At 46.9% G+C, this 19,015-nt stretch overlaps 1 protein-coding gene across 2 annotated transcripts in view; it reads right to left on the reverse strand.

The window, feature by feature from the left end:
* Positions 1-19,015, reverse strand: part of LYPD6B (LY6/PLAUR domain containing 6B) — a 42,105-nt gene extending 23,090 nt beyond the window's left edge. The window contains exon 1 of one of the 2 annotated variants that reach the window (XM_014312340.2): positions 18,966-19,015. The gene's annotated coding sequence lies outside the window, so the exon portion shown is untranslated. The remainder of the gene's footprint in view (positions 1-18,965) is intronic. The other variant, XM_031057558.1, reaches the window with a different exon arrangement.

Genomic DNA, 19,015 nt, shown 5'->3' on the forward strand with positions numbered 1-19,015 from the left:
CCTGCTGACAGGCTAAAATCTGCATCCAGTGTCACAGTTCTTGGCCTTTTCAAGTCTGTTTCCATGTCAGGAGCTTAATGAGCAGAAAGCCAAACAAGAACTCCACAGATCAATGTCATTCAACAAAACCTTTTGCCTTTTTTGTTGAACATTCTTGAGAAGACAACGATGACAGACTGGATGTCAAGACCTTTTACATTTTTTTCTAATTATTTAATTTCTTTTTTAACTCATAAAAATAAGCTTGGCTTCTTGGTGCTTATGCAATGTGAAAGCCAAAGCCCTGGAATAAAAAACACACTTGGCCTTCATCTGAGGTTTATTTAGCAACTCTTGTTTCTTATTTCATGGGTCTAATCAGATTTTATTTATAGAAACACCTTTTTTTTTATCAAGTTAATGTAAACATTCAGGTGTTTCATTGTGGTAATTTCTCCAAGACAGCAAGTATGGAGCTGACACAATTCAAGTTGAGTGCAGCAAGCCCTGACTTCGGAATTGCCTTCCCAGCATCACTCCTGGCTGCTGTTTACTTTTGGAAAATCCCTGCCCCAGTGTGAGCCTTGCTCTCCACTGATCCATAACCCACAGATGAGCCTTCATATGCCATGGAAAATGGAATTCAATCCAAACAACCATTTTGCTGCTTTTCCAGAGAGCCAATTTCTCAGCACTGAAGTCACAGGGGGGAACAGGATCTTAAGGTTTTGAGTTGTTACAAGCCTGAGCAATTAAATCTCACACAAAAAACACATTAATGCGTGGCCTAAGAGTTGCTGAGGTGAGGAAAGATTAATAACCCTGGTATTTAACATCCTGATATAGCTACAGGCACAGGGAATTTTCTCTGCCTGCTGCACTTGGGGGATTGCACTGCACAATGAATATTCACAGCCTCAGGCTTTCCTATTAAACAGAAAATAACAACTCCAGCTCTCTAAACCACTGGTCACTGCAGTGACAGGTCAATCCTCTGGCAGGGAAAGGGGTTTGGGGGTTTCAGGCACACCCAGGATGGCAAAATGCAGCCAATCCTTCCCCACCAACAGAGAGACTGAAAAACCCCTAAACTCCAGTGGAACCACTCCTGACACGAGTCATGAACTCCATGGCATTCCCACACATCCGTCCACCAGCAGAAATTATTGCTGGATGGGACCTTGGAGAGTGGAGCTGATCTTGGCATCACAGAATATTCTGAGTTGGAAGGGACCTACCAGGATCATCAAGCCCAACTCTCAAGTGAGTGACCCACAATGACAAGAAGGTTTTTTTTTACAGATACTAAACAGCAATTCTTCTCAAGTACCTGATTTTATAGCCACAAAAGGAATTTATGTTAAAAAAAAATAGGAAAAAACCTCAGAGCAATGAATAAGTGCAAACTTCACATTCACCCTCTCAGCTGCTACCAGGATTCCCCAGGCACCTCGAAGTTTTCCATGCTGCAATCACACGAAATTCAGATCCCAGGCACACCCAGAGCTGGCAGGTCTGAGCAGCTCCCACCCCTCTCCCAGCTCAGCCTCCTGCCTGTACTCACAGGCCCTTCCAGGGCTCCATGGAGGGGCTGATCCCGATGGCCCCGGGACAGATCCAGCCTGGAGAGAGGCCTTGGGAGGCTGCCCTGGAGCAGAGGCTGGGCAGAGTCACAGAACAAAGCAGGGATTTATCCCAAGGATCTCCTCCATGGATGCACCTTGGGCAGCACCAGAGCCCAGCCAGGGCTGCACCCAAGATGAACCAAAATGGCCCCAAAATGCACGAGCGCTCCCGGGGTCTCTCCCTGGGATCAGTTCTGCTCCATTTGCACCTTGCAGTTCATTGTCCCATTCCAGCTTTAGCCCAGGCAGTCCCACCCTGCTTGTTTTTCTCTCTCCAGCCCACGGGGTTTGTGCTCCTGGGCTGAGATTTGGGTCATTTGTCCTTGGTGCCCAGCTGGAGCAGGAATTGTTTTGTCTCCCTGCTCTGTGCACAGAGCTCAGCATCCCTTAAACATGATCCCTTTTACACTAAAGCAGCACAGAACCTGAAAAACATAAAAGCCAAACCTGAGGCATCAGGAGGGGAGGGAATTACTGATGAAGGGGCTCTGCCCCTCCTGGGAGCTCCACTCAAAGGAGTTAAACACCACTCAGGTGTGGGAGATGTGAGGGAATTTTTGCTGGATTTACATGGTTTCTCCAAGGAAGTGCTCTATCAAACACCATGGAATAAATTCCTATTTATAGGTCTATAAATAAATAATGATAGGAATTTATTTAGGGAAGCTGAGACACCTTGTAGGTAACAACAAAGATCCATCCTGCAGACAGGAAGGGTCCAGAAACACAGAGAGAATGACACACAGAGAAAAATTAATGCAAAAAGACACCTACAGAAAGTCACACAAAAGATACACACAACAAGACACATGGAGGAAGTCTCACATAGAGATGGGAATAAGCAGAGAAGCCACCAAGGGAATGGTGCTCCAGGAAACCCAGGCCAATCTTAGTGATGGGGAATAAAGATTGGAATTGTTAAGGATGGAAAATCCTACTCAGAGAGCATCAAGTCCAACCATTCCCCAGCAGTGCCAAGGCCAGCACTGATCCACACAAAACCCCACTGAGAAAAACACAGAGAAAGAAAGGAAAAACACAAAGGCACTGAGAGACACACAAAGAGACTCACACACACCCAAGGATTCGCACACACAGGAACATTCCACACACACACAGAGAAAACGTCACTCATACACAGAAAGAATCAGAGTGACACCCACACTCTGACTCTCACACACAGAGAAACTCACACAGATACACACACTCACACAGAAATCACACACATGAACAGTGTAAGACACAAACACGCAGAGAAATCACATACAGAAACACACACACACAGAAATCACACTCACACACAGAAACACACTCAAAGAAATCATACCGAAGCACACACACAAGCACACAGGAAGACACACACAAAATGACCCCATCCCACAGAAAGACACCCACACAGACACACACACACACAGAAAAACTGACACACATTCAGAGTCTGAAAGAGTCAAACACACACACAGACCTCACACACCCCCAAAAAGGCTCCACACTCACAGACTCACACACACAGAAAGACTCCCAGAAAGACACAAACAAAATTCACACACACACAGAGAAACACACAGGAAAAGGCTCCACACACCCCCAAAAAGATTCTACACTCACACAGACTACACACAGATTCTACACACACAGAGAAACACACACAGAGAAAAGCCTCCACACACCCCTAAAAACATTCTACTCTCAGACTACACACAGATTCTACCACAGAAAGACACACACAGAAATCACACACACACACACAGAAACACACGGGGAAAGGCTCCACACACCCCCAAAAAGATTCCACAGACTACACACAGATTCTACATACAGAAAGACAGACACACAGAAAGGCTCCACACACCCCCAAAAAGATTCCACACTCACGTACACATACAGAAAACCCCCACATTGACACAAAAAGCCTCACACACACCCCAAAAAGCCTCCACACTCCACAGAGAGCCCAGCATCACCTGGGAGAGGGAGGAGGACCTGCATTCCAGGCTTTGTTTCCCTCTACCAACTCTTTTATCCAGTGGCTGTGCCATATAAAACATCTGCATTCCCAGGCAGCACCAAGGCCCCTGGTAAAGCAGAATAAAGCTCCCTATTTCCAAGAGAGAGGTGTTTAAAGGTTGTTTCCCTCTCCTCCCTCTCCACAGCCCCAGGCAGCTTCCCACAGGTAGGAGGAGGCCCCTGGCAGCTGCTGTGAATTCCCTGCTATCACTAAAGAATCCCAAACACTGATTTTAGGGTCCCACGTGGCCTTTCCTGGATTTCACTGCTGTTTTAAGGGCTGCTTTCCAAACGCATCAAGAGTTTTCATGGATTCACAGCTGGAGAATCAGTGTCTATCAGAGCAGATTGTTGAAGACATGCAGGGAAAATGCATTTCACCAAATGCATTTCACCAAATGCGTTCAGGCACTTCTGATGCTGGTTAACAATTAACCCTGCTCCAATCAGACTCAGAAGTTGATTAACTGCTCATCCTTGGTGCAGAAAGGAAACAACACAGGTAAAGAAACCCAAATAAACAAAGAGTTTAACATTCACCCAGAAGAAAATAAACCATTTGTAGGAGCAGGGTTGTCAAAAAAATCCTGAAGGGATTTCCCCTCATCTCCTTTTCCAGAGAATGAATCCCAGATTCCCCACACAAACCCACGTTTTACGTGTATCTACATTACATCTTCCTGCAGTAGTAAAATGAGCGAACCTGAAGCTTTCAAAGGAACTTTATTGCTCATTTTATGGATTTCCCTTTGATGAGCTGCCATTCCAGCAGGCAATCTCAGTTCTGTACCTTTGGTGCTCCTCCTCTGCTCAGCCCCACCCATTTCCAGGCTGGCTGTGGGAACAGCAGGAGCTGGGAATTTTGCCAGGCATCTCCCATCAGGAATCCTCCCAGCAGGGAGCCAAACCCCACAAGGACTGCGTCCAAATCCATCATGGAGAGAGATTAAATACGACGGGAATAAGGCACAGCAGAGAAGCCACCGAAGGAACGGTGCTCCAGGAAACTCAGGCTAATTTTAGTGATGTGGAATAAAGATTGGAATTGTCAAGGATGGAAAATCCCTCTTAGACCACTGAGTCCAACCATTCCCCAGCACTGCCCCGTGTCCCCAGGTGCCACATCCACAGGGCTGTGAAATCCCTGCAGGGATGGGGACTCCACCTGAGCACCTTCTCATGAAGGAATTTGTCCAATATTCAATTTAAACACTTCCTGGTGAAGCTTGAGGCTGTTCTCTCTCCTCCTGTCCCTATTCCCTGGGGCTGTCCCCTCCTGGCAGGGAATTCCAGAGAGGGAAAAGATCCCTGGGGATCCTCCTTTGCTCCAGGTGAGCCCCTGCCCAGCTCCCTCAGGGATTCTCCATTCCCTGCCCGGCTCCCTCAGGGATTCTCCATTCCCTGCCCGGCTCCCTCAGGGATTCTCCAGGCCCCACTCCAGCCCCTCAGGGTCTCCATTGCTGTGAGGGGAAAATCAAAAAGTGGGAGAAAACGTGAGGGGAAAAAGAAGTGAGGGGACTCTGAGGAAAGTTTTGATGAAGAGCTTTTCCCTTCTGGATCCTCCTTTGCTCCAGGCTGAGCCCCTTCCTGGCTCCCTCAGGGATTCTCCAGCCCCTTCCCAGCTCCTCCATCTGCTGCTTACAAGATTTGTGATTTTTGGATTGCTTTATCCCATATCAATACAGAAATAAATGAATTTTGCTTAAGCCAGGAGAGCTGAACCTCCTCCTTCAGTAGCTCCAAATAAGTCAATTTTCTGCAAGTTTGAACCTCGAGTTTCCAGTGGGGCAGCACCTTTAAAAACAAAGACAATCCCAAAATTATCCCCATCCCATGGAGGGAGCATTCTCCATCCAGGGATTTTGGAATAGATCCCAGTCCAGCTGTTCCTCCTCTGCCTAGAAATCAGGTGTTGAGGCTGACCAAAGAAATGTAAATCCTGAATCAAATTATCTGGCAAAGCACATGAAGAAAACATCAAAAAGCTACAAGCAAGTGGAGGGAGGGATAAAAATGAAAGACACTTACCACAATCCACACAATTCCAATTCCTGCCTTTGTTTGGGGGGATAATCAAATCCTGCAGGTGCTCAGAACAAAATCCTTGATTTAAATGCTACTTTCGAATGGAAATACATCAGAGCTTTACTTCATGGTTGCAAAGTTTATTATTTTTCAGATTTCTTCTGCAGAACAACCTGCAGTGAGCTCCATTCTGGTGGAGGACAAACTTCTGCCTACCTAATCTGATGCTGGTAATTAATGTTTAACAGATTTTACACTCCATTTCTACATGAATTTTAAACAATTTTTCAATCTATAGACACAGACATCTATTTACACTTGGAGCTGGTTTTCAGGGTTGTTCTACCTTGGAAAAAACCCGTCCTGTGGTGTCCAAACCCCAGAAAATGTCCTTGGAGATGTGAATTTATTGATGAGCACCCTTTGTGTGCCAGGGGAAGCACAATCAGGGACAACCCTGGGATTTGAAGGCTGGGTGGATGCAATGTGGGCATTCCAGAGGTGCCCAGCAGATTATTTTTGGCAGCACAGAGGGAGGAGGAAGAGTTTCCTCTCCTTTCTTTCCTTGGGGCAGCCCTGAGAGGAGAACTGGGGAATGAATTCAGTGATTGCTCTGGTGTAAAACAAGCAGCACTAAAACAACAACCCTGGTGGCAAAGCCCAAATGCTCCAGCTCATATCTCACTTTTACCTGAAAAACTCCTGTGAAAACTGAAGCAGCTTTGCAGCAACACCTGGGCTGAAAGCAGTGCTTGAAAGAATTATTTTTTTTTCTGCTTTTCTGTATAACCAAGAAACGGGAACAGTTCAAGAGTTGTGCTGTGGCTGCTTTTAGCTGTGTTGACTTTAAAAGCGTCTGAAGTGCCAAGTTTCAGGTTTCACCTCCCGCATGTGCCCGGACATGTGGTTTAGCACATTATCCTCAACCACTGCAGCCTTTTTTTTATGGAAGCACCTCAGGAAAAAACGGGGCAGTGCAGCGGCAGGGAAGGCAAAGCATTCCCTCCCCAGCCACCGTGGATTACGTGGGGAAACACTTCATCAACTGATAACATTCCTCAGGCACAGCAAACCCCTCTCAAAGGCAGAGAAAAAAAAATAAATAAAGCACAAAGCAATTTAAATGTGAATTGCAGCATCAACCCCTCACCTGTTACAGCACAGGGAGACAGTCCATGATCTTATCTAGGGGTGGTTAACCACAGGCAAGGTTGTAAACATGGATTTTACCAGTTAAGACAATCCTGACAATTCAGAGAAGATCTCAGCTCCCTTTATTTTGGCAGCTAAGCACACAAGTAAAACTTCCTTTGGCAATGAAACATTCTTTTTAGAGGAGTTTATTGTGTAATTGCTTCACTGTGGTGGTTAAACTACTCACAAAGCCACACAGAGAAATATATTTTAAATGAAAAGATAAAATATTTACTAATAAATATATATTTTATATATAAAAACAATATATAATATTGTCTATTATTAATATAATATACAATATAGGACATACAATATATAATATATAACATATAATATATAACATATAATATATTACATATTATATATTACATATTATATATTACATATTATATATTATATATCATGTGTTTTATATCTATATTATGCTTTTTATACTTTATAGAATTTTTCTATTTTTAATAAATATATGCTTTGCACTGGGTATTAACTGAGAAGAAAAATTTGGTTTCTATCCACACAGAATAAAGGAAACTTTCTGTGGTAAGAAAGCTACAAATTGGACTTTCTCCTCCACACAGAGGCAACACCACATTTTTGGCAATATTAAAGAAAATGGGGCTATGGGTTTAAAATCTCCAAAGCCTAAAAATGACATTATCTAATTTGAAAAGTCATCAAGCATCCACAGAATTCCATCATTAAAATACCCAGGTGGAATACTAACACCATTCATAACAGCAGATAAAAAGCAGTTTGGCAATATTACGTACAACAAGTCTGAGTGATTACCCAAATAGATCCTGAAATATCCTGGATTTTTGGATTAAACACAACCTGATAACCAACTGGAACAACCCCACAGCTCATCCTTCCCAGGACCCCGAGACCCTGAGGTCAACCCCAAACCCAATTTTGACCCTCATTCCCAAATTCACGTGTCCAGTGACATTTTCTGGGGTTTGGACACCACAGGACAGGTTTTTTTTCCAAGGCAGAACAACCCTGAAAACCAGCTCCAAGTGTAAATATATGTCTGTGTCTATAGATTGAAAAATTGTTTAAAATTCAGATAAAAATTAAGTATAAAATCTAAAATCCGTCCACTCTGTTGGGATATTGGGACACAAGACAGACGACGGACTTTGGACCTGGTTAACATAAGAGATTTGACAGACAAAATGCCTTGGCAAGAGCAAACAGAACTTTGAGAATTAAATCAAGATTGCAAGAAGATTAAACCAGACTGGTTTACCAGAAAAAGAAAATTTCATTAAACTCTGCAAGCAAGAGATGTTTAAAATGCCTAAGTTTTTGAATGTGATTTTAACCTAATCATTGCATTCTCCCCAAAAGAGTGTATCATCATTGGTAGCCCACAATAAATTTGGATTTTGATCACCAATCATTCTTCCCTGTCTCCATCACTGACACCAAATCCTTCAAATCCCAGGGCTGTCCCTGATTGTGCTTCCCCTGGCACACAAAGGGTGCCCATCAATAAATTCACATGTCCAAGGACATTTTTTGGGGTTTGGGCACCACAGGACAGGTTTTATTCCGAGGCAGAACAACCCCTAAAAGCAGCTCCAAGTGTCCCTGGTCCTTCCTGGCTCTCTGCTCCCACTCCTGTGATATTCCTGCACGGATTTTACAGAGCTCTGACTCCAGCTGCTGACCTGAGGTTAAAACCTGAGCCGCCCTGCAGCTCTTGGGGTATTTTTTTATGGAATTCGGGCATCAGAGGAGCTGCTGTTTGCCCTGGGCTTTTTGAAAAAGAAGGGAAAACACAGCTCCTTTCAATCCCAGGGCTGTTCTGTCATCCAGCTTTTGGGGAGGCACAGTCCCACCCTACAGCTGCAATTCCTGAAGGCTTGAAAGGCTTTTTGCAAGGGAAGGGTGAGAATTTGAGGTTTGAAAACCCAAGAGTAGCCTAAATACAAAGCAAGAGGTTTGGGTGATCAGTCATTATAATATTCCATTGCAGAATGCACCTTAAAAATTATTTAAAATTAAGTAATTTTAATTTTAAACTCTCTGGGATAATAATATTCCATTGCAGAATGCACTTTAAAAAATTATTTAAAATTTTTAAAAAAGAGGAAAAGCATTTTAATAAGTGATGCAAAGGCAATCACTCATCCTCTCCCACCAGCACATCAATGCCTGACCATTCCCTGAGTAAAAACCCTCTCTGGAAAGACCAAATCCTCAGGTTTTATTGCTGAGGAAGACACGATAAGGCATGGAAATGAAGTGGAAAATGCCTTTGATCAGATCTGATCTGCTGTCCCAGCTGGCTCCAGTCGATGCACAGAACCAAATTCTGATGCAGAAAGACAAATTCTGCTCCTTTCAGATGTTACATAACCCAGCAAAAATGCACTCGAAGTATCTGATGGGACTTCAGTTACCCCGTGTGCCTTTTGGTAAAAAGAAGAGGAGGAAAGAAAACTTCTCTGTGTCAAAAATCCACATCTCATTATTGTCCTTTTTTAGAGCTTGCCCTTGGTGGGCTCACTAAGTTCTGCCAGGGAAAAATAAATCCTGTGGCACTGAAATACGCGAACAAAGACCTTTTCCTCCTCTCCTGGGAATTTTAAGTGATATATTTTTCTCTGCCTCTGAAATGTGGCTTCAAACCACAGCAAACAATACTTTGCCAGCAGCCAACCACCATTTGTCAAAGCACCGGGGCATTTCTGAGTCAGGGCTGGTCAGGAAAGGGAGTCAAGGCTACTCCAGCATTCCCTGGGGAATTCACAATAGCTCAGGAACTGAGGCTCCCAGCCCTGGCAGGTGGGTGGGAGGGATAAATAAATGCGAGGAGTTGGTTCAAAACAATCATTGCCACAGCCAGGAGTGACTGCAGCTGGCAAGGAGGGACACAAAGGGACAAAAACAATAAAAACAAAGGAGCTGTGGTTTGAGTCTCTGCAAGACAAATCCATAAATAATATAAACTGCTGTGTCCTGATTTTGAAAATGTAATGTTTGGTTACAATAGCCTGACTTGGAAGGGACCCACAAGGACCATCCTGCATCTCTCCCATGAGGAAAGGCTGAGGGAGTTGGGAATGCTCAGCCTGGAGAGGAGAAGCTTTGGGGTGACCTCACTGCAGGGGAGATGGAGAGAGATGATTTCCAGGGGATGGAGGGACAGGAGCCAGGGAATGGCTCCCACTGCCAGAGGGCAGGGATGGATGGGACATTGGGAATTGGGAATTCCTGGCTGGGCTGGGGTTGCTAGAGCAGCTGTGGCTGCCCCTGGATCCCTGAAAGGGTCCAAAGCCAGGTTGGAGCAGCCTGGGACAGAGGAATTGTTCAGGCTGCCCTGGAGCAGAGGCTGGGCAGAGTCACAGAATAAAGCAGGGATTCATTCCAAGGATCTCCTGCATGGATCCACCTTGGGCAGCACCAGAGCCCAGCCAGGGCTGCACCCAAAATGAACCAAAATGGCCCCAAAATGCACGAGCGCTCCCGGGGTCTCTCCCTGGGATCAGTTCTGCTCCATTTGCACCTTGCAGTTCATTGTCCCATTCCAGCTTTAGCCCAGGCAGTCCCACCCTGCTTGTTTTTCTCTCTCCAGCCCACGGGGTTTGTGCTCCTGGGCTGAGATTTGGATCATTTGTCCTTGGTGCCCAGCTGGAGCAGGAATTGTTTTGTCTCCCTGCTCTGTGCACAGAGCTCAGCAGCCCTTAAACATTATCCCTTTTACACTAAAGCAGCACAGAGCCTGAAACATAGAAAAGCCAAACGTGAGGCATCAGAAGGTGTCCCTGCCCATGGCAGGGGTGGGATGGGATCATCTTTAAGGTCCCTTCCAGCCCAGGCCACTCCTGGGTGGTGAATGCCCCAAATTCCAGTTTGATTTAGCACAGAGTTAACAGAGCCTTGGGCACTTGAGGGAGGCAATGACAGCCCTTCATCTCTGCCTCCTAAAGGACAAAAAAATGCAGATTTTGGCTAAATTAGCAGGATGGTTCAACCAAAACCTCACTACTCTGAGTATTTAATGCAGCTGTAGCAGAGAGTGCAGGTCAAAGGACACTCACAGCCCTGCACCCCAAATCTCTCATTTCCTGTAACCGGTGAAGGAGAAATCCTGCCTGGCTCCACACATCACTCTCCTGGTCTAATTGGGCTGTAATTATTAACTTCACTTATTGCTTCACAGAAAAGAGATTTTCAAGTCTGTGCACATCAGCTGTAAATCTGCAGCTCTTTGATACCTCATGAATTTTATAAACACCTATTTTAAGGTTTTCTCCACTAGAGATTATTGGTGCCAGTGTCAATTTTTTAGCCATGGTTCCACAAATCTCTCTAAATGTGAGAATTATTACAGGGAAGGAAAGGAAAGATAGGAATTCCTGTTTCTTCATTTCTTCAGATGGCTAAAAAGCCAATGGTTTCACAAATCTCTCCAAATGTGAGAATTATTACAGGGAAGGAAAGATGGGAATTTCTGTTTCTTCATTTCTTCAAATTTCTTCAATTTGAAGAAATTTCTGTTTCTTCATTTGAAGAAATGAAGCCAAAGAGCAAATTCTGAAATGTTATAGAGACAGTTTACATATATATATATGTATGTATGTATGTATACACATATATATTCAAATAAATAAAGCCTGAAATAATGAAACAAGAAAATGAAACATAAAAACCCACAGCAAAAGTCCTTCCTGAAACAGAAAGAATTTTTCCCTCCTGTGCTGTGGATTTTCAGTGTTATCAGCCTAGATTGGTATCATGCAGTGTCGCAATAATCTCAGAAAAATAAAATAATTATGAGGAACAGAAAGCAGCCCCAGGCTGGAATCAGCTCTGCACAGGGAGATTCCCCAGCCCTTACACCCACATGGTGTTCTAAAAACTGATATCCCAGAGGAGCAGCTGCAGTGCCAGCATCTCCTGGGTTTGCTTGGACATTCTGCTTCCTTGAATTCTGTTGGGTCTTATTAATAAACATGAAATTCATTTTTATATATTTATATAAACACCCTCTGCTTTGACTCCACATCCACATGAGGCAGATGAGCTGCCCTGAACCGTGCCAAAGAGGGAGGTACCACTGTAATCTTAATTTTGGGGTTTTTGATGTGTAGGCTTGGTTTCAAAGGATGGGCACAGGAGCAAACTCCAGTTTTGGAGCAGCCACGTTCTCCTGGACAGCTGGGATCCAGCCGCTGCTGATGAAACAGCCAAGGAGGGGATTAATTATCCTACAGAGTCCAAGGTGGGAATTCCAGGAACAAGGATGAGCCTGGGAAGATGTTTTCATTTCTCCAGCCAGGCACAACAGATGGAGACAGTGAACTTCCAAGGGGGAAACGATGATCTCAGCCAGAAAACAGTGCTGGGACCTGAGCATGCACCTGATGCTCTGAAAAACACAAAAACCCACAGCAAAAGCCCTTCCTGAAACAGAAAGAACTTTTCCCTTCTGCGCTGTGGATTTGGAATGTTATCAGACGAACCACAGACAAAGAGACTTTGGTGTGTCCAGCCTGGAGAAAAGAAAGAGGAGAGGGAGACTCATCCCAGCCTGGGGCCTCCTCCTGAGGGGCAGCTCCCATCTCTGTGACCCAGGGAACACCTGGAGCTGGGCCAGGGCAGATTGAGGATGGATTTAGGGACAGGTTCTTCCCCCAGAGGGTGCTGGCACTGCCCAGGCTCCCCAGGGAATGGGCACATTCCCAAGAGCTTCAGGAGTTTTGGACAGCCAGGGATGCCCAGGGTGGGATTTTGGGGTGTCTGTGCAGGACCAGGAGCTGGACCCATGATCCTGTGGATCCCTTCCCACTCAGGATATTCCATGAAATGGATTCTCTTAGCTGCCAGCTGAAAGAAGGAACTGCCACACTGTGCAAGACCCCACGCTTAACACACGAAAACTCTTCACATCCCAAGCACCAAAACGCCTCAAGCCCAGCCTTAAATGACATTTAAACCGAACCAGCCCCTGAAAATAAGGTTTGAGGCACTCTGGAGGCACACGAGGCCCCTGGCTGTGCTTCTCTCAAAGCTTTTAGCTCCATTTCAGGCTCTAAGCTGAGCTCTGAATTAGTGCAATTTGCCACAACAGGTTTCTTCACATCAGGACAAAACCGGGGCAGCATTTTTCCCCAAAAAATAAAAAGGGATTAGATGACGCTAAGTGCTAAGTGCTCCCATCTGCGTGTTTAGACTCCTGAGCAGGTAATCACCACCCTGCAGGGCACATCCCCAGGGCTGCGGAGATTAGCTGGTGTCTGCCTTGCTGCTTCTGACGTGGCCCCAGTGCGGAGGTGAGGAAGGGAGGGTGGAAAAGCGCCCTGGAGCACCAGGAACTCACCAGAGCCAGAGGCAGCTCCTGGGGGAGCCAGGCTGCGATGGCAGCTCCTTCCAACCCCAAACAGCTTCAACCTGAGTGGGTTCTTTGGGGTTTTTCTGCCCAGGTCAGGATTAAATGTGTGAGATGGTGTTTCTTGTTGGGACTCAGGTGTTTATCAGTTCTTATCTCTGTCACAGTCCCACAGAGTGTGAGCTCTGCAGCACTTCACTCTGACACACTAAAAATGGAGCCCCATCTCTCTCTCTACAAGGCCTTTAGATAAACTGTCCAATTCAGAAATGACAACTGAATTATTTTCACTTTTAACCCAGTAACCAATCACCCATGCCCTGCAATGGGGACTTTTTAATCCAATTACACAAAAACACCCAAACCCATGGAGGAGAAGAAGGTGAAGAAGAAGGTGAAGAAGAAGGTAAAGAAGAAGGTGAAGAAGAAGGTGAAGAAGGAAAAGAAGGAAAAGAAGGAAAAGAAGGACCAGCCTCCACCCTAAACCCTCCACCCTGCTCTAGATACATTACTCTACTCTAAACCCTTAAACTCTGAGTTTCCCACCCTGCGATGTCACACACTTCTACCCAAACTCCACACCCACAATCCCAGTTCCACCATTCCATTCTGGAAGCTTCTCCAGGGCCTCAGGTCAGTGCAGTGTTCTCCTGGGGGTCAGTGCCTGGCAGCACGTAAAGTGGAAAATTCTCAGAGCCAGGGTTCCAACAGAACCCCTCCTGTTTGAATTATGAACATTGTTCTCACAGCTTTCTTAAATACCTGTTGGATATACTGAAGTAGACAAGGTACAAATACTATGATAACTATAATGATAATTAACACATACGTGTTTATTTTTAAAAGTTTTCTCTGTACTGGTTTTTCTACAACCTCAAACCGAACACAATATTCTCTTAAAAATCAATACCTATCAACACACAAAAAAATAAATCTAAAATTCTCAGTAACCATAATTCCAACATCAACCCTGCACTCTGGGGCAGGGATTGAAGGGGTGAAAAGTCCCGTGGGGCCACCAGGGAAGGAATTGTTATGACGCCACTAAAGATGGTGTTTCACGCAGGGTTTTTGCCTGTTACATTTGAAAGGACAGACAAAAATTACAATATCTTGCACTTGAACCTAGGGCAAGGCTGCTCCTGCAACTTGTTAACTCTCCATCCATATAAATCAAGGTAGGCTGAAGGATTTCAGTCTTACCTTCTCAAACATTTAGAAATAATCGTGCAACTGGGCTACAAGGAAGAAAACCACAATTTTTTATAGGAAAACACAGACATTTTGACATAGGAAAGACAATTGTTCTCACAGACAGACACACTAATTTATGGGCAAAACTAATTAAGAGTGTGAGAACAACTCTATTTCAACATTTTGAAGAAGCAGAATGTCCAATCTATTTATACACCTGATTTTTCACCCCGTTGTTGCGAGGATCTCTTCCCACTTTGTTTTTTAACATGTACTCCCGTTACAAAAAAATGCAGGATAATGAAGAATGAAGGATGGAGTGGGCCTTCCCCTGGATGGAGAGCTGGGGAGTTGAAACATTAAATTTAAGAAACCACAATTTTCCTCGAAGAGCAAGGAGGGCAGGACTAGGTTCTACCCCTGCCACCTGTACAAACCTGGGGAGAATTGCTGGGAATGGGATGAGCTTTAAGGGCCCTTCCAACCCAAGCCATTCCAGGATGAATCTCTGGGGGTTTTTAACACAAGCCCTGAAGTTCTGATCCCTCACTGCCCCACTTCCAGACCTATGACATCAGCAATGGGGTTTGTAAGTTTATCTGAGCTTCACACAACAGCTCAGATTTGTTTGAACATCAAAGCAAAACCCAAATAAAAACCATTTCACCCCCAATTTGGTCCCAAGCCAAAGCCTGTAGTTCAACCCAGGCACATCAAAAAGCCCCAGGCTCCAGGCAAGAATTCCCAATCTCGTTTTGTGGGATCGTAGCTTGTGCTCCCTGCTCATGGGCGCAGCAAGAAAACAAGGAATGCCAACGGTTATCCTGAGCCTTCACTGAAAATCGTGGAATCCCTGGATGGTTTGGGTTGGGAGGGACCTTAAATTAATCCCACTGCACCCTCTGCCATGGGCAGGGACACCTTCCACTGTCCCAGGCTGCTCCAAGCCCTGTCCAAGGTGGCCTTCAGCACCTGGCCCTTGGAACGGCCACCCTGGTGATCCAACATCTGCAGAAATCACGTGCAAAGCCCAGCTGGAACCTCCTTATGTAGGCTGAAAGATTCTCCCAGCAATTACTGGAAAAATACCTGCCAGCATCTCGTGCATCACTCAACCCGCCTCAATCTTTCAGGAAAGCTGCCACCTGAAATTCCTTCTGAAGTTTATTGGCAGGGAACTATCAAAGGTGCCTTTTCACCACTCCTGAACTGTTGGACGTGCCCCTCATCCAGGAGGCCTTTGAGGCACACACAGGAATAACCGAAGCATTCCTTTCCTTTGAGTCCACAAGATCCAGCCAATAGATCTGAGGAAAGGAATTATTAAAGTATTGAGGAACACAGACTTGGGGGGGAAAAAAGAGGGGAATTTTCAGAAGTATCAGACTTCATGCAGCAAAATTATTATTTTTTAGAATTTTTAATCACAGGATGGGTTTGGGTTGGAAGGGAGCTTAAAGCTCACCTTGTTGCAAGCTCCTGCCATGGGAAGGGAATCTTCCACTTGGTGATTTCTGAATTTTTAACTCCTGATTCTGCAGGGTTGTCCTGTGTAATTACCACAACCATATAAACAGGATAAAAGGAAATACTCCCTCTTTCTTCTCCCACAGCTGAAACCTGGGAAAATGCAAAACCAAGCAGGAAGAGATTGGGATAACGTGCCTCAACCTTGAGTTAACAAGGCACAGGTGTCTCTCCTACAGAGCTCCCAAGGGCGCAGGAAAAGGAAAAAAATGGATTATTTTCCTTGCAGCACCTCGGGCTGCCAATGGCAATCACCTCCCTGACCTGGAGACCACATCTCCCCCACCTTGGCCGTGCTTTCCCTCCTCCCTCTCCTCCTGCCAGACAAAGGGAATTCATCCCAAGAGGATCAGCAGGCGGGATCCATCCCGTGTAAGCCGATTATGGGATGTTCCCACTCCTGACAGCGAGCATCACCCAGATGTCAAAGCTCAGAGAGAGAGGGCCCTGCAGAGCCAGGCTGGGGCTGCAGATTATCCCTCTGGAAGGGATGTCACTGAGAGGATGGGGCTGGCTGGCCGGGAGCAGAGCAATTATCACGCTGGGAAGCACTAATTGACTTAAAGCAAGGAAGGCACGGCGGGAAGAGGGGGAGCTCTGGTAAACGAGTTAATTGTGGGCTGGCTGAAGAGTAAAATATCACCATGCAAAGGTTGATGAATCACCAAGCTGTGGAACAACCTGGACAACTCCCCTGCTCCCTGCCATAAAACATCCCTCTGCAATTACCTCTGGAATTCACCTGCGCTGCAGGTACAGGGCCTGGCTGGGCAAGGGGACACAGACACACAAAACAGGGACAGTCAGCTCTGAATTCTCCTCCTCTGAGCTGATCTTTGTGTTCTCACACTTTATTCTCTGTCACCACAAACATTTTAATCTTTTTGTCCTTTTCTTAGAAACTCATCCAACAGAGGTGTGACAATGGGGAGGTTCAAAGCCATGGAGGAAGCTTAAAAACTTAGAGGTTCAAAACTGACCTGACAAACAGAGATCTCAGCACTTCATATTTCATGATTTTAAACAAAAACATGTTGATTGAGGGAGAGAAACTTGACTCATTCTCTGAGCATCTGGGATTAGCAGCACGGCATTTCTGGAGGAGGCTGCAGCACATGGCTCTGCAGCTGCTCTGATCGCTGCCTTACCCTCTGACAGACGGGAAATCACACAACCCCATCTTCCTGACACTGCCCTCAGCAATCAACCAGCTGGGTCTTGCAAACCAGGTCTGTCTGTGTGAGCCACGTGCACTCCTCAGCCCCAGAAGTGTTTTCACTCCCTGCATCAGCAGAGCACCCAAGGCCTCGTGCAGAACCGAGCTCTCGGTGCCCACCATCCCCACACCACTGCTGGGTGCTGTTCCAGGGGATTTACAGCCTGATTCTGCACAAGGATATGCACATGGATGTGGGGAATAGGGACCAGAAGGCTGTGTCCCTTCTGAAGGAAAACACCATGCTAAAGGCAGCACTTTTCCAACCTGACAGAGTCATCCCAGCACCTGCCCGTGTGCTTTTATAGGATCACGGGATGGTTTGGGTTGGGGGGACCTTAAACACATCCCAGTCCACGCCCTGCCATGGACAGGGACACCTTCCACCATCCCAGGCTGCTCCAAGCCCCATCCAACCTGGCCTTGGCACTTCCAGGGATCCAGGGGCAGCCCCGGCTGCTCTGGGAATTCCATCCCAGCCCCTCCCCACCCTCCCAGGCAGGAATTCCCAATTCCCAATATCCCATCTATCCCTGCCCTCTGGCAGTGAGAAGAGCCATTCCCCCTCGTCCTGCCACTCCAGGCCCTTATCCAAAATCCCCTTGCAGCCTTCAGGGTGGGCAGCTTGTATTTTTCACTCACAGTTTTTGCTGCACTAAGTACATTTTTATGGTGCTCTGTCACTTCCTACAGTGAAGCCCCACTGCTAAAGAGCCCGAGGTTGGCATCCACACCTGTGGAACACGGAGCCCAGTTCTTTTTTACAGCTCTGTAATCATCAGGAGATGTGTAATAACTGCATTTTACAAGGGACCTGTTAAACACTGGCTGTGAACTGAGTCCCAGGCACTCGACGCTGCACACCCAGCGCTTCCCACAGCCTGGCTCCTTCCTGCCACTGCCACAGCTGCTGGGGACACCCAGGTTTCGGTGACACCTCCTGCTTGCTGTGTGGCTGGGGACACCTTAAGTGCCACATTCTGCTCCCCAAGACTGCCAGGGTTGGAGACACCTGTTTGCAGTGCCACCTCCTTCTCCTCACAACCGCCAGAGCTGCTGGCACGCTGATTTTGGTGCTCCTTCTTATTCCCCAAAACCAGCAGGCGTGGGGACACCCTCTTTTGGTGTCACCTGCCACTCCCCAAAACCGCTGGGGCTGGAGACATCCTGATTTCAGTGACACTTTCCACTCCCTGGGAGCTGGGGACACGCAGATTTCAGTGCCACTTTGTGCTCCAGTGGGGCTGACGACACCCAGATTTTGGTGCCACTTCACCCTCCGGTGGGGCTGGGGACGCCCTGATTCCGGTGCCACCTCCCACTCCCCGTGGGGCTGGGGACACCCAGATTCCGGTGCCACTTCACCCTCCGGTGGGGCTGGGGACACCCAGATTTTGGTGCCATTTTGCCCTCCGGTGGGGCTGAGGACGTCCTGATATTGGCGCTACCTCTCGCTCCCCGAGGGGGCTGGAAACTCCCGGTGGATTCCGGTGCCCCCTCCCATTCCCCGTGGGCTGGGGACACCCAGACTTCTGTGCCACCTCGCTGTGCCCGTGGGGCTGGGGACACCCAGATTCCGGTGCCACCTCCCACTCCCCGGGAGCTGGGGACACCCTGATTTCAGTTGCCACCTCGTGCTCCAGCGGAGCTGAGGACACCCAGATTTCAGTGCCACTTCACCCTCCGGTGGGGCTGAGGACACCGAGCTTTCAGTGCTACTTCACCCTCCGGTGGGGCTGGGGACCCCGGGCTGGGACGCGGCTCAGCATCACCTGGGGCGGCGGAGCGGGACCCGCAGCCCCGAGCCCGCCCCGCTCCGCGCTCCCCTCCCGGGCCCCTTCCCCGCACTCACCCTGCGTGCCGGGACACCGGGACACCGGGACAGCAGGACACGGAGCAGCA

This window comes from Geospiza fortis, unplaced genomic scaffold, assembly GCF_000277835.1.
Source record: "Geospiza fortis unplaced genomic scaffold, GeoFor_1.0 scaffold112, whole genome shotgun sequence".
NCBI classification, from domain to species: Eukaryota; Metazoa; Chordata; class Aves; order Passeriformes; family Thraupidae; genus Geospiza; species Geospiza fortis.